This window comes from Petaurus breviceps, unplaced genomic scaffold, assembly GCF_028583685.1.
Source record: "Petaurus breviceps papuanus isolate PSGF00001 unplaced genomic scaffold, PetGlider_PUasm1.0 91133, whole genome shotgun sequence".
NCBI lineage: Eukaryota > Metazoa > Chordata > Mammalia > Diprotodontia > Petauridae > Petaurus > Petaurus breviceps.
In genome coordinates this window covers 33,650,765-33,675,388 of record NW_027187419.1, presented here as the reverse complement: position 1 = coordinate 33,675,388, position 24,624 = coordinate 33,650,765, and the positions used below count along the sequence as shown (strand labels likewise).

General features: G+C 37.6%; 1 pseudogene; it reads left to right on the top strand.

Moving 5' to 3' along the window:
* The first annotated feature begins 4,684 nt into the window (after positions 1-4,684).
* The window catches only part of LOC138154918 (speedy protein C-like), a 112,301-nt pseudogene continuing 92,361 nt past the window's right edge, over positions 4,685-24,624 (top strand).

Genomic DNA, 24,624 nt, shown 5'->3' with positions numbered 1-24,624 from the left:
TGTGGCAACATGCTCTAGTGTGCTAGTGATCTTCCTTGCCCTGCGACTGTGACCTGGAACAGCATTTGGGCAATGCAACAGAGTCCTGCACTCAGTGTCAGCTAAGAGTCCCCTGTAATCTCCTTCTGACCAGCTGTCTTACCCTCCTACCATTTGTGAGCTGAAAGCCCTGGAAGCCACCGCTACCAATTCAGTCACAACTCCCCCCCCCCCCCCCCCAGCAACAAGACCTGCTTCTGTCTTCCAGGGTACCTGCTTTACTCTCATTTCAATGAGACAGAACTTCCATGCCAACCTTCTAAGTTGTCTTAATGTGTGAAAGTACTCTTTTCTAACCTCCACTTCTTAGGAGCAGCTAGGTGACACAGGAGATAGAGCACTGAGCTTAGAATCAGGAAGATCTGAGTTAATATCTGGTCTCAGACAAATACTAGCTATTTGATCCTGGACAAGTCACTTAACCTCTATTTATCCTAATTGTCTCATCCATAAAATAAGGAAAATAATAGTACCTGTGTCCCAGGGATGTTATGAGAATCAAATGAGATAATATTTGTAAAACACTTAGGATAGGGACTGGTACATAATAATTGCGATATAAATGTTAGCACAAAGTCAAGAAATTGGCAGGAAAAATGAGCAAACAACAAAAAAGAACATTAACATCTCATGATACTATGGTGATAGGGAAGTTCAAGACACAAATTCAGAAGACATCGATGAAAAAATATTTACAAGCAATGCCTCAAAGAAAAATGAAGATCATACACAAACTCAAAAGCAATTCCTAGAAGAACTAAAAAGATATTTAAAAAGAAAAAAATAATAGTTGCAGAGGAAAAATTCAAGAAAAGTAAGCAATGCAAAAAAAATGTGAAAAGAGAACTAAGAGTTCAATAAAAGAGACAAAAATAACCTTGTAAAAATCAGAACTAGGAAAACACTAAAAGAGGTACAAAACCTGACTGAAGAAATTTACTCCTTAAAAATTAAAATGGGCACAGCAGAGCCAAGATGACGGAATAAAAGCAGGAATCTCATGCCCTAACCACCTCAAATACCTGTAAAAATGACTCTAAACAAATTTTAATGCTACAGAGCCCACAAAATGACAGAAAGAAACAAATCTCCTGTTGAAGTCAGCCTGGCAGGCAGACAGGAAAGGTTTATCACACCTGACTAGAAGCAGAGAGCAGCACTGCATGGGCTGTGCTGACAAAGACCCACTGCACAGATCAGCTGGAACAGACTTCAGGAGACTGAATCAGTGGCATGATTCTGAATCATTGGCAATGTTCCAGACTTCTCAATCCATAAATGCCAAAGAGAAAGTCAGTGGGGAAACTCTGTTGAATCTGGGTGAGAAAAGAGAACAGTCTGGCCCCTGACCCCAGGCTGGCAGAGGTGGCAACAGTTTCTGATGGCTGCAACAGAGTCAGCAGGTGATTCCAGGGCTCTAGGCCCACATATTGTGGGGAACCAAGCAACTGATCAGAGGGAAATTGCAAGAATCTCTTTGCTGCTGCTGAGGCAGGATTCTCTTGCTTTGCCCTGCTTGGATCTGGGTCTTAGTCTAAGGTGGCAGTCTTGGGGCAAGGAACACTGGCATGGCAGAGCTCAACGAGACTGTGTAGAGTCAGCCCTCCTCACAGTTCTGAGGCAGATGCCTAGAAGAAGCTCTGATAGCAGCTGCGCAAAAACCCCAGAAATTTGGGACACAGCACTCTCCACCATGGAAACAGAGTTCTACTGTGGCAAAGAGCTCAAAAGTCAAGTAATTGGCTAGAAAGACATGAAAACACAGGAAGAAAAATAAGAGTATAGAATCGTTCTTTGGTGACAAAGAAGATTAAAACATAGAACCAGAAGAAGACAACAAAGTCAAAATTCTAGCATCAAAAGCCTCCAAGAAAAATATGAATTGGTTGAAGCCCATGGAGAAGTTCAAGAAGGATTTTGAAAATCAAGTAAGAGAAATAAGAGAAAAAATTGGGAAGAGAAATTAAAATGATGCAAGCAAATCATGAAAAACAAGTCAATAGTCTGCTAAAGGAGACCCAAAAAATACTAAAGAAAATAACCCCTTAAAAATAGACCAACTCAGGGCAGCTAGGTGGCCCAGTAAATAGAGCACTGGTCCTGGAATCAGGAGAAACTGAGTTCAAATCTGGCCTCAGACACTTAACACTTACTAGCCATGTGACCTTAGGCAAGTCACTTAACCCCACTTAACTCCTGTGCCCTGCCTTCCCCCCTCTAAAAAGAAAAAAAAGAAAACAAAAAGACTAACTCAAATGGCAAAAGAGGTCCAAAAAGCCAATGAGGATAAGAATGCCTTAAAAAGCAGAATTGCCCAGATGGAAAAGGAATTTGACAATTTCACTAAAAAAAATAATTCCTTCAAGATTAGATTTGAGCAAATGGAAGCTAATGATGGGAAATCAAGATATTATAAAACAGATTCAAAAGAATGAAAAAATACAAGGCAATGTAAAATATCTCATTGGAAAAACCACTGACCTGGAAAACAGATCCAGGAGAGATCATTTAAAATTATTGGACTACCTGAAAGCCATGATCACCTTTCAAGAAATTATCAAGTAAAACTGCCCTGATATTCTAGAAAGAGGGTCAAGTAGAAATTGAAAGAATTCACTGATCGCCTCTTGATAAGGATACCAAAAAGAAAACACCTAGAAATATAACAGCCAAATTCTAGAGTTCCCAGATCAAGGGGAAAATATTACAAGCAGTCAGGAAAAAAACAATTTGAGTATTGTGGAAACATAATCAGGATAACACAAGATCTAGCCTCTTCTACACTGAGGGATCAAAGGGCTTAGAATATGATATTCCAGAGGTCAAAGGAGCTAGGATTAAAACCAAAAATCACCTACCCAGCAAAACTGAGGCAACATCTGCCAACTCTAATCTTCATTTCTTTCCTGGTTGAACCATTTCCCAATAAAAAGCACATGCCTTGGGGTGAGTCCCCAGACCCTCCACACTTTGCAAGCCAGGATGCTTTGGAGACCTGCAGCAGGGACAGTGGGGGAGGTGGATACTGGCTCAGCTGCACAAATACTGGTAAGAGGGCAGGGGTTGCTATTTTCTCATTTACCCACAAACTTAGTTGCTTTTCCATTTTTCAAATCACTTATTAATCATTTAAGAGGTTACTTAAGCACTTTCTGGGGTAGATTCATGAACACTTTTTAAAATGCTTTCTTCTTTTCCGAAGACATAAACTTGTACATCATGCCTCATTTTTTCTCTCTATCACACATATCCATGAATGTGTGAGGTTGCCAACACAAAAAAGAAAATGAGGTTACTAATAGAATCACTAGAACGTTTGAAGTCAAGAAAATTAAATGCTCAATTGTTAAAGATTTATACTGTATACCAAGATAAGAGCAAAATGGCATATGATTTAGAGAGAAAGCAAATTAGGGGATCATTGAAGAAGTTACCTGTTAGATAGATAGATAGATATGTAGATAGAGATTCCATGAGCAAAAGAGATATAGAAAGGTTCATGGGAGAAAAACTATATAATTTTGATTACATTAATTTTGGGGGGTTTTTTGCATAAAAAAATCAATGAAACCAATATTATAAGGAGAGTAAGAAACTGGGAAAATATTACAGCAAGGTTCTCTGATAAAGGTCTTATTTCTCAAATATATGGAGAAATGAGCCAAATTTATAATAAAAAAAATTCATTCCCCAACTGATAAATGGTCAAGGGATATAAACAGGCAGTTTTCAGGGGAAGAAATCAAAGTTATTAATATTTATGCAAAATATTTCTAAATCACTAATAATTAGAGAAATTCAAATTAAAAGGTATCACCTCACATTCATCAGAATGGTTATGATGGCAAAAAAGCAAAATGAGAAATGTTAGAGAGAATGTGGGAAAATAGGTACATTAATGCACTGCTGACGGAGCTAAGAAATATTTCAACCATTCTAAAGTAAAATTTGGAACTATATCCAAAGGACTATAGAATTGTATACACCCTTTGACTCAGCAATATTGCTACTAGGTCTATACCCCTACGGGATCAAAGGAAAAGGAACAGGATTCATATGGACAAAAGAATTTATAGCAGTTCTTTTATTGTGGCGGCAAAAATTGGAAACTGAAGTTATGGCTATCAAATTATGATATGTGAATGTGATTGTTATTGTGCTGTAAGCAATGATGAATAGGACCTGGAAACACTTCTATGAACTGATACAAAATGAAATGAGCAGAACCAAGAAAATAATCTATATAATAACCACAATATGGTAGGAAAAAATTGCCAATTGTGAAAGACTTAACATCTCCACTCAATACAATCACACACCATAATTCCAAAGATCTCAGGATAGCTCAGTGTGCAAAGTGAAGCAATATCTCCTGTCTTGATTGTTCTTGCTTTTGTTTAACATGGATAATGTGATTAACTTCAGATGTATAATGAGCATCATATTTCTTGCCTTCTCAATGGGTAGGGGAGGGGTGAGAGAGGGAGAGAATTTGGAACTGAAAATAAAAATTAAAATTGTATTTGAGGTGGGAGGGAAGGCAGAGATGAAAGTACCTAGTGCAGGGGCATGCTTTTGGAGTCTAGAATATTAGGAACAGCCAGAAGGGTAAAGAAGGTTGGCCTCCCCTAGACCCCTCGGCATAATGGAGGCTCAGGAGGAACTCATCAAAGGGATGAGGCAGCCTGCTAAACAGACAACCCAGGATATGAAGGTCATAGGAAATGAAGGATGCTCCAGGGCAACTAGGCCCCATGTACTAAAGTAAGTTCATGGTAAGACAACAGCTGAAGCATGATGGCAAAATCCAGAGCACAGTCTCTTATACATAATAGGTATTTAACAAATGTCTGTTAGTTGGATTGAATAAATACCCCCAGTTCCGTCAAGTGAGCCTGGTAGGGCATAGTCTCCAATCCCTTCCTCATACTATTTGCTCTCTTTGAAAATTCTCCAGTTTTTCAAAATCATTCTTAAAATGTAGTCACCAAAACTGAGGACAATTTTCCAGATGTGATCTATTCAAGACAGAATACAGTGTGACTGTGCCTCCTTTGTTATGGACACTTTCCTTCTATTAATGAAGCTGTTACAAATGTTCTTTTTCCTTTCTGTTTATCTCAAGGGCTTCTCTATGTGATGTTTTCTACCTCTCCCTCTGTGAATTTTCCTTCTGCAACTTCAAGTAAGGCAGATTTCACAATGTAACCAGATTAGGCCTTGGCCATTCTCACCTCCACATCTTGGCTCATGTACCTATTCCATAGATGAAGTCTGAACACTGCTTATAAGAGATATGGTTAAGAGGATTGCTGTTCAGGTATTTATTAGACTAAGTGACCTACATGGATGAGATTACTTCCACTTCTGAGATTCTCAGAATTCTCTTCCCTCACTCCCTAACACTACCCCACTTATACTTGTCCTTTTGTCCATGCATCAAAAGCCAACTCAGATGCCATGACTTGCCTTGTGAAGCCTTCTCTGATGCTTTCAAATGGAAATGGTTTCTCTCTTACTTTATATTCCTCTTGGGTAGTTAGCATTTTGTAATTTGTGTTACATTTATCTTATTTTCTCTAGTAGAATGTAAGCTCCCGAGGGTTGGCACTATATATTATTTGTTTTTGTGTGTCACCAAGTTCCTAGCCTGGCAATTAACACAGCAGTCATTTTATAAATATCTATTGAATGAAATGACTGAATTAGTGAATTCCTAGAGCTATTATCACATCATAGCTCTCATATACGACATGTCATCTTTTACCAAGTAAAACAATGAACGTAAAGTGTTTTAAATGTCAGTTGTTGCTACTATTGTTTGAACCACTTATTTTTGCAATTAATTATTGAGGGGCTTATATTGTAAATAATTTATTCATGTGTATTTTTCCTCATTTCCCCAAAGAGATTATTAGCGTCTAGATAGGGCAGCAATGATGAGTCATTCTGAATTCTCTTGTATACTCATCAATTCCTAGCAAAGTGCTGGGAATAGTAGACACTTAATCAGGAATTATTAAATGAAGTAGCAAAAATCATTATTCTCATTTTTTTAAAAGATAGCATTCCTTTTCTGCAAAGGTACCTCTAGTGGGGTTCCTGCCAAAATTTTCACATTCCATAAAGACATAATTTTTTTTTTGCCATTTCCCTTCTCTAGGTTTGATTCTACCCTCCATTTTTATATTTAGCAGTAAAACTTACTTTCCTCAAAAGACAATTTAAATGATTTCATCCACCATCCTCTATGACTTCTAATTTCTTCTTCAATCAAATTAAAACTGCTCATCAGAGACCTCCTCTTACCTATCTCCCTCTGTTCTGAGCTATTCTCAGCTCCCAGCAAAGTATAACATACATTGTCCACTCAAATCTGATGCAAACAAGGTTAAGTGACTTGCCCAGGGTCACAGAGCTAGTAGGTGTCTGAAGTCTGGTTTGAACTCAGGAAGTTGACCCTTCTTGATTCCATCCTAGCTCTCTATCCACTGTGCCACCTAGCTGCTAGAATCAAGAACACTTGGGTTTAAATACTAGCTGAGTGATCTTGGGCAACTCAGGGAAACTCAATGTGTACCAAGCAATTCTCTAGGCCTTATCTTCAAAGTTATGCCTGTTGAGGTAAAGTAGTTGGTGGACCTGCACTGATGGGGAAAGTTCCCTATATTAATAAAATCAGGCCTTGAATACAAACTCAGCCCATCTGTAATGCTTCCCTCTTCCTTGTTATTTTCTCCTTTAAGATTCTATTAATCTGATTGCCTCAGTGAAGATACCCCAGTGGTGGGGGTGGGGGGGAGAAAAAAAATGTCCTACATGCCAACCTCTCTAGCAATGAGAGATAACAGGATATGGTGGAAAGTGGTATTCAATGAGATATTGAGTCCTGGTTAGCTTAACGGCTATGTAATCTTTGGTGAGTCACTTAACTAAACTGAACTCTGGACCCTACAATTCATTTGAAGATGGGTATAATAATATACATATATAATGCTTCAGAGAGATAGCTAGGTGACATAATGGATAGAGCAGTAGACGGGGTTAAGAAGATCTGATTTCAAATCCAACCTCAGACACTTAGCTGTGCAACCCTGGGCAAGTTACTTAATCTCTATCTGCGTCAGTTTCCTCTTCTGTAAAATGGAGATAATAATAGGATCTACCTGCCAATGTTGTTATAATGAAAAAAATGGGATAATATTTGTTAAGTAATTTCAAACCTTAAAGTGCTATAAATAGCTATAATCATTATTATTACACATGGGATTACCTAACCTCACTTGGTGACTCAGAATATTTTAGGATCATATATCTATAATGAAAGGGGACCTTAGACTCCACCTAGTCCAAACTACTCATTTGTGAAGGAGGAAACTGAGGGCCAAGGAACTTAAGTGACATACCCAAGATCACAAAAAGAGTAAACGTCATAGGCAGGATTTGAACTCAAGATGCAATGAGGAAATGGAATGAGAGGAGTGATTTGTAATCATAAAACCCCAAACAGATAGAAGCTATTACTATTATTCATCTAAATCTATAGTTGGTAATATACATTTTATGCTGCTTTCGTTTACATTATATGAATTTTTCTGCATTTGTTCTCTATTCTTTAGTATCCATTCATTCATTCTTTCAACAAACAAATTCCTCAAGAATAGAGATTTTTTTCTAATTCTTATATATTTTCTAAAATTAACTAGCCAAGTGTTGTGAATATAGTGGATACTCAATAAATATTGCTGCTAAAATTTATTATTTTTAAAGGTAATATGAGACAGTGGTCCAGAAGAAATGTTGCCCCATGGAAAAAAAAAGATTAGCCAAAGAATAAATAGTTTATATATATTCTAGTCCTAACTCCCTACGGTCCGAGGGTCAACACACCCTCTCTCACCCCTTCTCCAATGTGCCTCTTATGATCTTGGACAGATTTCTAAGGCATTACTATACTGTCAAAAGTTTGGTATACCCAGGTTCTGGGGTGATGGTTGGGTAGAGGTTGAAAAGATTAGATTTGGGGCGGCCAGGTAGCACAGCGAGTAAGAGCACCGGCTCCAGTGTTGAGAAGACCTGGAGATCGAATCCCAGGCTCAGACACTTAGCACCCACCCAGAAACACCTGGCCGTGTAACCTTGAGCAAGTTACTTAACCCCTATTGCTTAGGGGCAGCCAGGTGGCTCAGCGAGTAAGAGCACTGGCTCCAGTGTCAGGATGACCTGGATCAAATCCGGGCTCAGATACTCAGCACCACACCCAGAAATAACTGGCCGTGTAACCTTGAGCAAGTTACTTAACCCCAATTGCTTTAAAAAAAAAAAAGATTAGATTTACAGTTTTAAGAGAATCTAGCTGAGGATGCTCCCAAAGTTTTAGTGCAGATTTAATCTATTAAAGCTTTCATCTAAACTATTAGACATTTGTAACACTCTGCTATAGGTATACCTGTATTCTGCAAGGACTTCACACATTGCCTTAGATAATCTTGATTTTGTACACGGTGGTAAACTCAAAGCAGGATTCCTGGTAAACATGGAAGTTGTGCGTGGCTCATAAGGCAAGTTATCTGTCCTCATGTAACACTTGTATTGTCTATTGTACTTATCTCTGTACATGCCCTACCCTCCTACTTGATTGTAAGGTCCATGACAGAAGAGCCATCTTATTTAGACTTTATAGCCACATCAATTCTCTGCGCAGAGTCCTACATAAAATACACACAATAAGCAATTATTTAATTTAATCTCTCACCCTTAAAACCATTAGTTTCATTTTTGTACTAGTGAGACTCCCTAATCTATGCATAATACCTCTGGCCTAGACTGATACTGCTGTCTTTTCTACTTCTTATCCTGTCATGATAGGCTTTGTGAATCAAGTTTACATCATACCTGAATGATTCAACTTCAATAGGAGGGAGGACCTCATGTCAGAAAGAAAGAACAACCAAAGGAATTCAAAACCTTTAATCGCACCTTGTCCAATTACTTGATGCCATATTCAAGTCAGCATATGATCAAGGTATTATAAGAAAAGGGCAGAAATTATTGTCTTGGAGGGGTGGGACTGGGGGAAGGGATGTATAAGGATGAGTCAGCATGCCAACTTATTATTGTGTCTGTGTGTGTGGATGTTCCAGTGTGCAAACTCCCTCCACCAAAATGGTACAACTCACCTGTAACATTTGGTCTTCAAGAATTACCTGGGATCACAAGGAATTTCCATGGTGATGTGGTATATATGCCAGTGTAAGGAGTCAGAGGATCTGAGTTCAATCTTGATAGTGGAAGTTGGGCAAGCCTCCTAACCTTTCTGTGCCTCAGTTTCCTCATTTGTAAGGATTAATGGGTTGGGGTCCCTACTAGCTCCAAATTTGTGGTCCTATAAGTCAAAGAAAGACCTTGAACCAACTTCCTCATACCAAGACCAGCCCTTTTTCCACTATCCCAGGCTAACTCTCTTTAAAGCAGCCAAATTCTCTGACTCCCCTCTAGCTACAAGGGAAATAATGGCAGAAACTGACCTGGTAATAAAATCACAGCCTCTTCTACTCTCCTTGTCAGTGATCTTCACTCTGTCCCTGATACAGGGGAAAATCTTGTGATAATTTGGTGTAAAGGGAATTGGACTTGAAGTAATTTTTCCCAGAGCATAAGGATGACAACCTAAGTAACTTTCAGATTCACTGGTACCCCTGAATAACCCAGCAACAAGGACTAGTCACTTAAGGAACAAGTGGAAGGCTTACACAGGTTGCAGATATTTGAGAAAAAGGACAATGTAAATTAACTAGAAGGAATGGGGAGAGGGTTTCCACCCAGGCCAAGCATGAGAATGATCACCAGCAATTCTGGTAAACCCCATACAGCAACAGGGTCATATTGGATTTCAGCTACAAGTATTACAGGGTGGAATGGGGGGAAAGGGAGAGAACTCTGAACTATTCTTCAAGGTTGATTGCATAGCCACAGCAATGAATGTCTGTTTGTTTGTTTTTTTTCCCCCTTTGGACAAGTCTTTCAAAAAAGCTTCGATCTCTCCTGAAAGAAATGGTTTCACCTTTTCATTTCTGCTCTGATTTCTTACATTTCTTTCACAAATAGCTTTAGGAGAAAGGGTGCCTGAATCCACAGGCCAAATCCATGAATCGTGAAAGTCTGTGCAATTTCAGGGCAGGAGATATTATTTGCTATAATAATAACTCACATTTACAGGATCCTTTAAGGTTTACAAAATATTTTCCTCACTATTACTCTATGATATAGGCAGTACATGTATTATTATCCCCATTTTACAGAAGAAAAAGATAGATTTGTCCATGCATATGCAACCAGTAAATTCATAAAGTACACTTCACACTCATATCTTACTCTGAGTTCAGGAATGCTTTCATAGTACTGTACATTCTCTACTTTTGTAGTATATGAATATTCTGGTTTTCTTCAATGCAACCCAACTCAAGTCTATTATTTCATTAATTACTGACACTCTCTGGTCCTTCCCTTATCACAGATAGCATGGAGATAATTTATACAACATATAACCTCTAGTAAGCCCTGGCAAGCTGTAAATAAATGCTTCAGATTAGGAGGAAAGGAAGGAAACACCAATTTACTGTGTCTAACTCTGTCCTAGGCATTATACTAAGCATTTTACAAATATCTCATTTAATTCTCACAACAAGCTTGGGAGGTAACTGTGTTATTATTATTATTCCCATTTTACAGTTGAAGAAACTGAGGTAATGGGGATTAAGGTGATTCACCCAGGGTTACATAGCCAATATCTATGGTCGGATTTGAACTCAGGACTTCCTGACCCCAGGACCAGTATTCTATCCCATGCACCAAGTAGTAGCCTTGGCAGGCTTGACAATGGATATAGGTATTATTGGAGGCCTAAGCCAGCTAAGTTCAGAAAGAATCATCACCAGAGCAATGGCCATCAAATGAGATGCCCTTCCTTTAACAACTCAAAAAGAGCATCTGCTAATTCACCCACAATTGACAAATCTGCTCAAGCATCTACTATGTACCAGACACTATGCTAAGTACTAAACATACAAAGGTAAAAATAAAACCACCTCTGTGAGCAAGGACAGAGGGGGAGAGTACATGTATACAAGTGTGAAAATAAGTACATGTAAATATAATAAATAAATAATATATGGAGGGAGGGAACAAAGAACTAGAAACTAAAGTTATCAAAAAATGCCTCACAGAGGAGGGGTTGTCTGAGATGAACTTTCAAAAACTAGGAATGCTAAGAGTTATTAGGGAGTATATTCCAAAAATGGGCATGAAGACAGAGGATGAAAAGTTGTGTGTGAGGAATATCAGTACAGCCAATTTGACTCTGAAGGCACAGAGAAGATGGAATCTGCATCAGCGGGTGTTCCAAAAATCTTAGCATAATTTTAAGCTTTTAAAGCTTAAAACTACTCTAAGACTCTTGGGACACTCTGTATAAACATATTTAGATCCTTTCTATGATTATATCTATTATAAACGAAAACTTTCAGCTCCAAAAGGGACTGCTTCCTTGCCTATTCTCAAGTCCATGTGTTACCCCAAAATGGACAGAAATAGTACTGTGACTAGAAGTATAATTTGTATCATTTCAAGAAGTGTGGAATCAGTGAAAAATGAAGCCTTTAAATGAGGTGTTTTGACCTGAAAAGCAGGGAATTGATTAGAGGAGTTTCTGTTCTATTTGATGAGCTTATAAGGGAAATAGACTTTGGTTGGACTTTTTGTAAGCATCTCCCTATGAAGGATATTAACATTCCCATTGAAATCTTGGAGTGAAGACAAAAGATCTTCTGATTAAATCTCAGGCACTATGCTTATGCTAAAATTACTTAGTTGGTTTAGAGCTGTTTGATACCGTCTATGAAATGGACTTTACTGGTGAAGGACGTCCCCAAGATGAATCATTCGATTCAGTCTCTTGGGAGGATAGATTCTTACTAAAGAAGCCATCTCACTTGCAAAATGATTTGGGCCTTTTGATTTGTTTCCAACTTTCCATGCTTTTTCTATAGCTATCCTGAGATTTTGGGCCATGAGGGCAGTTCATGGACAATTTTTTTTCTTGAACCCTGTATTCTAAGTACAGGAAACATATTTTTTGGAGATGTTGATTCTAGAATCTAGCCTTCTATACAGAAAAAAGGAGATTTATTGGATATCACAAATTTCAGATGTTGTGAGTAGTCCCAAATTGAAGACTATAGCGTTCTGGCCTAATTTTGAGAGAAGGGGAATTTTTTGGCTATTGGTAAGAGAGACTTAGGAACAGGACCCCCTATGCTGGAAGTAGCAGCAACCAAAGGTTAAAACCACCTCCAAGTGGAGGAGCAAAGATGCTAGTCTTTGCATTATGTTACTACAAAGAATTTTTGTGTATGTGTCAGTCCAATGGGAAGGGGTAATATCTATATGGCCTCTTCAGTTGTGATTTCCTGCCTGAAGAGTCCAAACCATCAGAGTGGTATTATAAACCAAATGTCAGCATAGGTCTTTGCAGCATTAGAGAGGGGCTCTCCAGAATGATGTGATATTGCCAGTCTAGCAACTCCAAGTTCAGGTCCTTTCTTAGAGTTCAAACCATTCAGAAGTGCTGAATATGGGACCTTTGGAATAGTGGGACCCAACAGAGAGGACTGGAGAATCATATTAGTTTCTTATGGACCACTATAAGTGTTTTATGAGTTTTCTGAATTGTTTATGAGAGTTGTATGCCTTCTGCATTTTCTTTGGGTGAAGGAAAGACTGTCCAAAATTAACATGTCTACTCAAGTAATATTGAGTGATTTCATGAGAGCTGATAACCCTTTTTATTCCCATTTGTAGAGTACAGATGAGAACCCCTATGATTTTTCAGAGAAAATTATGAATAGCAGCAAAATGAACCAAGGAATTTATGATTCAAGACAGGACCCATTCTGCATAGAGTAGTATTGGGAAAGGGGGACAAAAATAGGAGTAGTTGTGAGAATCATAGGTTTATTTTCCACAAATACATGAACTCAGTAATCTTTTAGCACTAATTGTCAGTTACATTCTTCCCTCCTGCTAGCTACCTCCCTAACCATCCTTATAACAGCACAGAACCTAGGACGATTTCCATATTTTCTACATGCTAGAATTAATCTCTGGTTGAACTCATACATTATGATCATATCCATATCCAAATTTTTTATGCAAACAAAAAAGAAACTCACCAAATGCAAACCTGAAAACACATTAGTTTGTCTACATGTAAATATTCCATAGTTGTAATAAGTGAGAAATGTACTACTTATTTTTTTCATAAGTTGGACTAGCCTTTGTTCACTATTATGGTAGCGTGGTTCATTGTGAGCATCTATATAATTTACATTTAGAAAGTATAAGCTTCTTTAGAGTCTTCATGGTTCTAACTATCATTGAGACCATTTTTCAAGTCAATGTGTTATTGATTCAACCAGAATGGTCAATTATATCCTGTAGATCTCCTTTAGTTCTCAAATTATTGACTTGGCCAAGTCAATTTGTAATTAGACAACTTTTTCAAAGTGCTTTCTCTCTTCGACTCTAATGGCTCTTTGAAAGCTATAGTGATACATCCCATATTTGGTCATTATCTAGTTCTAGGAGTGAATAACTACAATGGTCATTTTGTATTAAGGTGAATCTAGTGCTTGCAAAATGGGTTGGATGAAACCTATAGAACACCACAGCTCTGCCTCAGCTTTATGAATTGAGTATCTTTGGATGGTTTCTAATTGCATGGAGGATGGTACAGGCCATTACTTTAAAGCTGTTTCTTTTAACCAACATTTTTTTTCATCCATAGGACCAGTATCCCAGTCTATAAAGGGTAAAGAAAGGAGAGTCTTGAATGTTTCAGAAAATAGGGTCCCCCAGTCCTGGGCACTTTGATTTTAAGCAATCACCTCCTGGATAAAAAAAAAGTATTTATGGGGAAAATGAAGGAAAATGGGCATTTCAATTGGCATTTCACCTGTTCCCATCCTCAGTAGAATGGAAACCCTTTGAGGACAGGGACTACTTTCATTTTTGACTTTATAATCCTAGTACCTACCTTATGATCAGTAATAAAATGCATGCACTAAACTAAATTAAATAGAATATTATTGAATTGAATTCAGTGCTACATATCCCTGCAAAACAATAGGGGAAGAGGAAAGGAATGGCATGTTACTTATGTGGATTAATACTGATTATCAGATAGCCACTGTTACTCCTTATATTAGACCAAGTAATACCTTTGATATAAAGTAACAGTACCCACTCCATTCTAATCAGGCTGGATTCCTACCATTTTATTCACCTTCCAAGTTGTCGCCATGCTTTTATTCATGTTGTTCTCTCCTATGTGACTCCTAAGATTTTCAAGTACACACACACACACACACACACACACACACACACACACACGCACACCCCTTCTACTCTCATGCCTCTTTTACACCAAAAGTTCATAACTTGTTTTGTCCATTGTCCGATAAAGCTTGTGGACCCTTTCTCAGAATAATGTTTTTGACTGCATAAAATAAAATGAATAGTTTCAAAAGAAATCAACTATACTGAAATAGTTGTCAAAAATGATTACAGACCCCAAGCTAAGAACCTCTATTTTACACTTATTAAATATCATGCGTTTTCACAGATTCCTCAGAAGATAGAAACAATTTTCTATAAATACTGTCTTCCAGTCAGTTCTGCTCTTTACTGTACTCTGCAAAACCATGCTAATTTTTGCATTCTGAACCATTGTTCATACTTTTCCCCTAATTTGGAAGAATCACCTCTTCTTCTTTCTACCTCTCTAAGTCATATTCATCTTTCAAAGTCTAAATCAAGCCTCCCATTTCCTAAGAAATCTTCCCAGACCACTCCTCCTTTTCTGTACCCTTTTAATGCTTATCAATACCATGACATTTAGCTCAGTAAAAAACAACGCTTCATTTTCTATTTCAGCTAGACTGGAGTATTTCAAGGCATCACAAATTTAGAAATAGAAGGGATCTCAGAAGTCATGTAAACCAACTCCTTAACTTAAAGTTAAGGAAAGAGAGTCTCAGAGAAATGAACAGATGTAACTAATGTCACAAAAGTAACATGTGGGAGAGTGAGGCTTAGATGCTGACTCCAGGTCCTCTGACTACAAGTCCACTGTTTCAACCACCCCACTTTCCCTATACAATCAATCCCTCTTCTGATCTCAAAGCCCTTTGTACTTCCCTTATGAACTTCCGCATTCTCTTTAGTATCACATTCATTTGTGTCCATATATATCTTACAGTCTCCAAATAACCAATCTATTCACTGGGAGCAAAGACTATCTTATTTGTTTTCACATCTCTCCATAGGAGAGGGTCTCTGATTCTGTCTCTCCGTCTTTCTCATATGTCTCTGTCTCTCTCTGTCTCTCTGTCTTTCTCTGTCTCTCTCTGTCTCTGTCTCTCTGTCTCTCTGTCTCTCTCTGTCTCTCTGTCTCTCTCTCTGTCTCTGTCTCTGTCTGTCTGTCTGTCTGTCTGTCTGTCTGTCTGTCTGTCTCTCTCTCTCTCTCTCTCTCTCTCTCTCTCTCTCTCTCCCTCTTTAGGCAAGTATAGAGTTGTAGAATATAGACTTACAAAGTCATCAACCTACACACACAGAAAAAGACTTGCAAAACTACCCTGATTATCTCCCAATACAACCAGTAAAAGATAAAGAACTCATGATCAATAATGAGTTGCACTAATCACAACCTAAATATTCTCACAAGTCACAGTCCCAGTAAAGGTCAGGATCTAGTTTTATTCTTCTACATCATGCCTTTACTGGTTTTCAGGTCCATTTGGCTCAGACTACTCCTCTGTTGTGATTTTGGCCCAAAAGTTACTCGCTGTCTTGAAATTCTTCTGCCATCATCTCACTACAAATCCACTACTGATGACTACCGTTCCTACAGTTCCTGGTTTTATGCAGTATTCCTCACTATACCGCTGCTGCCTCCAACGGCTGCCATCTCTGTGGCTGATGCAGCTCCCAGGACGGGTCTCACAAAGTGCCACCTTCCCTCCAGAAAAGACTCTGGTGTCTGCAAATCTGTAAGCAGCCCCTCTCCTCCTTTTATCTTCAGTCACTGTTCCATTGTCTTCTCTTGTAAAACCCTAGTCCAGCAGTGTAACTCAGGTGGTCTGAAACTAGCTATCCATCAATTAACAGACCATTCTTTATGTTGTGTCAAAGGGTCAACCAATACCAAGGAAAAGAAGAGTTTACAACTCATCAATGGGATATCATAGTATTAGAACAGAGGCTCAAATGTGGTGTTAATGGGGGTGTCAAACCCCTCATGTGAGAAGACATCTTCAATGTCAGAACAATGTATTCATCACTTAAACTCTGTGGGCCTCGCTTTCTTCATCTGCAAAATAAGAAGGTTGACCTAAAGTACTCCAAGTTCCCTTCCAGTTTTAAATCAAGGAACTTTTAACTTTATATATAACAGTATAACCTTGCTCAGATGCCTGGGTCCACCCTACATGTGTCCATCTCATCTCTTCAGTGGCACTTAGAAGGTCCTTTGGAACATGACCCCAGCCATTTACTTCTCTTATCTCTCCCACTGCTTTCTTTCACAAGGCTTGGCAGATAGTAAATGCTTGAAATAAAATAAATTTGATTAAATTTAATAACTCAGAGAGCCTCAATATTCCCTCTTGTCCTTTCCTTCATGTTTTCATTTCCTAGGATTATGCATTTTCATTATAACACTCATTTGGGCCTGAGAATCCTACTGAGAAACATTATTTTTTATCTCAGCAGGTATTGAGAGAGAACCAGTCCTTTGGGGGAGCTGGATTCTTTTCTATCAGGTGTCTTGGAAATGATCAGAATTTTAGAAATAGACCAGCTTTGGCTGGGAAAAGGTAGAACTGAGTTAAAACATAACTCTGACACTAAATGCCCTTAGACAAATCATAATATCTCTATGCCTCAAACCTCTCCATTCTTCCTAAAAATAATGCTACCTTAGCTTTGCAGACTGTTTTTAATTTTATCAAGCATCTCTATGCTCCATTCCTATTACTTCAATTTTTTTCACAACAGCACCATGAGATAGGATAGGAATTATTTTGTTCACATAATCACAGAACTTTTGAAGGATGTAGAAGAGTTGGAAGGGGATACAGAGGCCATCTAAATCAAATGATGCTGGAGATGCTGGAAATAAATACCATTATTGATATTTATTTGATGAGGAGGAAACTAATGCCAAGATATTATAAAATGAGTGCCAAGGTCACACTGGTAATAAGCAGCAAAACTGGGATTAAAACACACGTCTTCTGACTGTAGATCCAGTGATCTTTCTACCACATAATACTAAATCCACTTCAAAGCTAGTGTTAAAACCTACAATAGAAATAGAACCTAAAATAGAAAACCACTGAACATAGACTTAACTCTACTATCTCCTATTCTGTGATCTTGGACAAATTCATGAACTTTAAGTTGCATCTTGAGTATTAGGTTCAGTTCTGAGCAGCACTGTGTAGGATGGATTTGGATAAGTCAGAGAGCAACCAATAGTGACTGGCCTAGAGTGCATGCTATATAAGTATCACTTTTTTTAGGGCAATTGGGATTAAGTGACTTGCCCAAGGTCATAAGGCTAGTTTTTGTGTTAAGTGTCTGAGGCCAGATTTGAACTCAGGTCCTCCTGACTCCAGGGCCGATGCTCTATTCACTGTGCCACCTAGCCCCCCCCCATAAGTATCACTTTAAAGAACTTGGACTGTTTAGCCAGGAGAAGATAATGGATGACCATGATTCTTTTCTCCAAGTATTTAAAAGATATCATGGGGCGGGGGGGAGAGAGGGCATATTAAGTTTGCTCAGTTTGACCCCAGAGGGCAGAAGTCAGAGAAGAAAATAGAAATTGTGATGATGTGAATTTAGGGTTAATATCAGGAAGAATTTCCTAACAATTAGAACTTTTTAAAATAAGAGTAATGCAGCTAAAATTAGACAGGAGGAATATAAGAGGGAAAAATCTTTTCAGCAGTGGCTCTGATAAAAGTCTTATTTTTTTAAGATATAAGATGAACTATTTCAAATTTATAAGAATAAGTCATTTGACAATTGATAATCAAAGTATATGAACAGAAAATTTTCTACAAAAGTAATTTAAGCTATTGATAGTCATGTGAAAAATGTTCCAAATTATTATTAAATTCAAAAAATTCAAAGCAAAGCACTTCTGAAGTTCCACTTTACACTCATTAGATTAGTAAAAAAAATTTAACAAAAATGGAAAATGACAAATGTTAGAGGAATAGTGGGGAAATAGGTGTATTAATGCACTGTGGGTAGAACTGTGAATTGGTCGAGAAATTCTAGGAAACAACTGGAACAAGACAAAAAACAATCCCTAAACTTTTCATACCCTTTGTACTAGCAATATCACTATGGGGTCTCTATTCCAAGAGACTAAACAAAGGAGAAAATGATGCATATTTACAAAAGTATTTACAGTAAATCTTTTTGTAGTAGCTAAGAATGATAAACTAAGGATGTATCCATAAATTGAGGAATAGCTAAACAAATTATACTATATCAATATAAAGAAATACTAATGTGCTATAAGAATTGGTGAAAAGGAAAAGTTCAATGAAACCTGGAAAGTCACATAAACTACTATAGAGTGAAGTAAACATACCATGAAGAGAAATTATTATAATAACAATATTGTTGTAAAAACAAATAACTTTGAAAGACTTAAAAACTTTGGTCAATTCAATGATCAATCATGATTTCAAAGGACTAATGCTGAAGCATACAATCCACTTCTTCAGGGAGAAGTGATGGAGTCAGGGTGCAGCTTGAGGCACATAGTTTTGAACATGGACAATAAGGGAATTTCTTTACTTAATTATGGATATTTATTATAAAGAGTTTGTTTTTGTTGTGTGTTTTCCCCCAAGTGATGGGGGTAGAGATTGAAAGAAGAAAAAAATCTATTTTCATTCATTGAAAAAATAGATTTTAATTAAAAATAATTAAATCCTGTGCTTCTAATTCCCTTTTCTGTAGTCTTTCCAAGACACCATACTGATTAAAATCAACTTAAAGTAACCATAACCTTGAGGAAGAATAAGAACAATTCCAGTTGTTAGGGAGAATTACGATAGATGCAAATTCAGAAATACAGTGTTATCTCCAGTTGTGGAACACTTCAACATAGCTCTGATTCCATATACAACTGATAACCACTTGTAATTTCCACTATAATGATTTTTTCACTGTTCAGCTTCCTAATAGACTTCTGCCCACCATCAAGACAACAGTATGTTCACCCGCTCTTTTTTAAAAGGGTAACTTTTATTGATGCTGGTACAATTTTCAGGAATGGCAATTAAAAGTAATGCTAGGCAATTACATGGTACAGGAAGAGAAGTTCAACAGGGAAAGAACTAGTGATGTTTATCACCTGTAGAAGAGAAGACTCAGGAAGAAAACAGTAGCTGGTTTCAAGTATTTGAAGGGTTGTTACCCATAATAGGTAGGAGGTATATTCTTTTTGGCCCTTGAATGGGTGAATAGCTCTAGAGAGAAATTTAGACTTGATGTGAGAAAAACAAAAATAAATTTAAAAAAAACCCTGCTACCAAGCTGGGTTGCCCTAGGAATTAATGATTCCCTCCTTATTGGAGTTCATCAAGTGAAGCCTGTGCAGCCACTTCTCAGATATGTCAGCATGGAAATTCTTTTACAGACATAAGCTGGGTCAAGTAGCCTTTGAGATCTCTTTTGTTTCTGAGACTGTACATAAGAGGTTGCCCGACATCATACAGCCAGTCATGAGTCAGAGTCAGGACTTGAACTCAGTTCATCTAGACTTTAAGATAGGATCCCTATCCACTACTCCACATTGCTTTCTCTCGAACAAAACCAGGTATCACATTGATACAGTGGGAGGAAAAAGTCAAGTCTAAAGTAGCTAAAAATAATAAGGCAGCTAGGTGGCAAAGTAGATAGACTGGTGGGTCTAGAATCAGGAAGAATCTGACTTTGGACACCTATTAGCTGTGTAGCCCTGGGAAAATAACTTAACTTCTTCCTGACTTGATTTCCTCATCTGTAAAATGGGAGCAATAACAGTACTTCCTAGGTTTTTTGTGAGTATACATGAGATGATAGAAAGTTCTTTATAAACATTATTTTAGTTGTTGCTATTGTCATTGTTGTTGTTCTGTAAGAGTTTATCCTCAAGTGTCAAAGGAGCTGATAAGTCATTCCTATCCATTGGCCCTAACCGATTTTTGCATGGTTAGGCGACAGTATCATGTGTAAGCTCTTGTCCCAGACTTCAGGCTTTCCTTGGCCCTAGTTTCCAAGCTCCAAAATAATTCTTAATTTGCCTGAGAATAGACACAAGCCATAGCTTAAAGGCAAAAGGTTTCACATGCCATTACCAGTCCCCAAAGTCATCTCATCACCAGCATGAGCTATAATGGATTATTGATCTAATAGACTATAAAGACTGGGGAAGATCTATCACAGGCTATTGGGTTAATCTTGCAATGGAACACGCATACTTATTTGTCTACCGTCCCTGTCCATGCTCATGTATAATTCCTCCTTCTGCAGTTAATGGGAGTTACGTGCCTGCTTGAAGGCGAAAAGTAATACTATTTTTTTAAGGTTTCATGTTTCAAATCCCAATGAAATAATAGCATTGGGGATGAAGCATGGGGATGTTTAAACTTGGATCTCTCAAAATTTTGACTTTACATTTCAATCATGATTAAACAAGTTGAGGAGCAAAAGCTTGACAAATTTCATTTTGATTCAAATACTTTTGGAAATCAGCAGCCCAAAATGACCTTCACCTGGGAAAAAGCCACTTTTTGCAGCAGGAAGGAACATCAGCCTCATCAGATGTCATTTAATTACAGAATCATAAATATAGAGATGGAAACAACTCGAGAAGTCATCTAGTCTAACATTCATTTTGCAGAAGTGGAAACTGAGGCCCAGGGAGATTAGGGGACTAGCCCAAGTAACACTGGATTTGATCCCAGATTCTTTGACTCAGAGCTTCTTTAGTTTTTTTTTCACTAACACCCCTTTTTGCCCAAGAAATTTTCACATGACCTTGGTAGATAGATAGGTAGATAGATGGATAGATACATAGATATGTAGATAGATAGATAGATAGATAGATAGATAGATAGATAGATAGATGATACATAGATAGATACATAGATACATAGATAGATGAAACAAGTACACAGAAACCTTCTACTATTGCCAAATTTTTACAGTCCCTAACTTCAGTTACACAACCCCACATGGGGTCTTAACCCATAGTTTCATAAGTGCTGTTCTGACTCAAGGGTCAACTGCCTCTTTCTTAAGTGAAATGGATTTGGAAAAATACTTTTTAAAAATCTAAGTCACCCAGAATGGAAATGCACTTGACTAGGAGCAGGGACATTTGATTTCTAATCTGAACTCCCCTAGAAACAAGAAATAACCTTAGGCAAATCACTTAATCTTCCTTAGAATTCAGTTTCCCCACCTATAAAATTAAAGAACTTCTTCAGGTCAGGGACCATTTCATTTTTTGTCTTTGTGTGTTCAGAGCCTAGCATGGTGCCCAGTAATATTGAAGAAGATTAACAAATACTTGTTGATGAATTGATGACTAGGAGATGTGCCTTTCCATATGGAATCCTATAATTAATGAGTAGGTAAGAGCTGGAATCACTAGGAAATATATAACTTCATGAAAAATGAGATGTCAAAGGTTTATGCCAACATAATTGTAACCTCGGAGACTGACTGAAGCTAATTGGCAAAGTGAACAGGCTAGACCAGGGAATGTGAAGAGGAAAGAAGGGACCAGAGATATGCCAAAGAGTGGCCAAAACTGAAGAATGATATCAACCTATGCTTATTCCTGTGAGAATTAAATAGAACCACCAGAAGGAACGTTGCAAGCATCTCTAGGCATAATGAAACCTAGACAAAGAAGCTAAAGATTTTAGGGAAGCAGGTGGTGTTTTCAACACTGTTTGTTGCCTATAAAAATGAAAGGTTTTTGAAGAAAAAGGCAACCATTCACCTATTTAATTTTTAGTGAATAATTCTTTGAGAAGATAGTACCTGAAGACAGACAACACAGTGAAAAGAGTACTAGACTCAGAGTCAGTATAGGCCTAACTTCAAATATTGACTCATATACTTTCTAACTATGCCCCCTTAGACAAATTACTGAACTCTCAGCCCCAGTTTCCTTTTCTACAAAATAGAGATAATAATAACACCTACCTCACATGGGTTATTGTGAGGATTGAATGAAACAGTATATTTAAAGTGATTTGTTTACCTTAAAGGGGAATGGAACAGGAAAATAATTTATATAATGACCACTCTGTGCCTGAAATGGTACTAAGTACTCTTTACAAATCTTATCTCATTTGACCCTCACAAGAACCCTATGAGGGAAGTGCTATTATTATCACCATTTTACTATCAGAGAAACTGAGGCAGAAAGAAAGTTAGTTTACTTGCCCAGGATCACACGGCTTGTAAATGTCTGAGGCTGGATTTATACTCATGATTTCCTGACTCTAGGCCCAGCATTCTATCCACCGTACTACCAGTGACCTACAAGGGCTGCGTATTGTTACTGAACAAAGAAGATATGAGCTTATGAGTCAAGGAATGCTTATTTCTTAGCCTGGGATGGAGTGTATTTAAGGAGTGCCAGGATAGATATTTATTCCTACAGTTTTGTGGAGAACAACAAAAGGGAGAAAAACTTCCCACATAAAACAGGTTGCCACAGAAATGAGCAGTTACAACATAAGAAGAATGTCAGAGAAGATACTCTGATTCACAGAAGACATTCAAGGAGGAGAGCAGTAATGAAACTCACTAATTATATCAAAATAAACAAAATGCATGGTGGGGGCAGGGGGAGTAAACTAAAGTTGGTAGGCAAAATTTCACACATATAAGTTAGATTTGTATAAATATAGTTCATGACAGAAATAAGAAAATAGAAAAGTTTACCTTAGGGAAAAAGAGTAGATTAGGGATTTTTGTTGTTGTTTAGTTTTGTTTTAAAGGGTAGGGGCAGCTAGGTGGTAAAGTGAGTAAAGGACAGGCCCTGGAGTCAATAGGATCTGAGTTCAAATTTGACCCCAGACACTTGACACTTAACTAGCTGTGTGACCTTGGGCAAGTCACTTAACCCCGATTACCTTGCCTCCCCCCTCCAAAAAAATGGGGGGGGGGGTAGTAGAGTAGCATCATACACCAAAAAGCTATAGTCCTATGTGGAAATGAATAGATTAGAAAAGGTAAACATGGTATAGAACATCAATGGAAGTGAGACAGAAGAGAGATTGTGGTGAGAAAGTATTACAGATTACTTGAGTAAGGAGACCTGGATGATGCCTTCCAGAAGCATTGCATTAAGGCGGCATGGAGGCAGGATTATAGGAAATCAATCACCCAGACGTTTGCTGGAGATTTCGCTCTACTAGAAGGAAAACAGATGAATTTTTAATTTTATTGTTCAGAAGCTGAAATTTAAAAAAAAAACCCTTTTAATCTGTGAAGAACTGATTCTAACCAACAAGAGAGTATTGACTGACAAACTAGAAATAACTGGAACCTTAGGAGAAGCTGACCTATCTTCAGTCTCATGATCGACACAGAAGGGAGCACTGGACATGGGCGAAAGAGATTCTGAGGAGTTAAGGCAAAGAACAGGTATGATCTCACAGAATAACCTGCCTGGAAGACCAGGGATTTTCCCACACTTGAGATCTTCAAGAAAAGACTGGATGAATACCCATGTGTTGGGCATGTCATAGAGGATATTGTTTGGAAGAGATGACTTTTGCCATCCCTTCTAATTCCTGAGATTGTGAAATTCCAATCAATACTCTACAGGGGAAACTAGCCTAGGGGGCTTAGAATTCTCTCAAAAGTGAAAACCTAAAGCCAGAAAGATGATTTTTTTCTGATGAAGAAAAAAATGGAGAATCTAAAAAGATTGATGGGACTATACAGGCATTTCAATAATCAAACTTTTTAAAGTCATATAACTGAAGAGTGATGGAAATATATATGTAAATTTGTATAAAATATATAATTAAAAATAAAAAGGGTGTTCTGGTCCTATAAAATTGTCAGAAATTATTTTGGGCTTCAAAGAAATAAATGTTTGTATATGTATATAAATATACATGCATGTACATGAATATGTGTATATATGTATGTATATAGTAAGGACAATAAAAAGGCATTTTTTTTTTAGTTTTTATGAAGCTACAATGGAGATCAGAAAAATGATTTTTTTTTAAATTGGCTATAAACTCTGTGAGTAGGGGCTTGTTTCATTATTTGTCTTTATATCTGAAGTGTATGGTGCCAAGTACATAGTAGTTGCTTAATAAATACTTTCTAATTTATTAATGTATTGAACCATTGCTTGTGGTAGATAATTGATGACAGATGATGGAGTGAAGGTGAAACAGCTCTGCTTTCTATTTTCTCTGT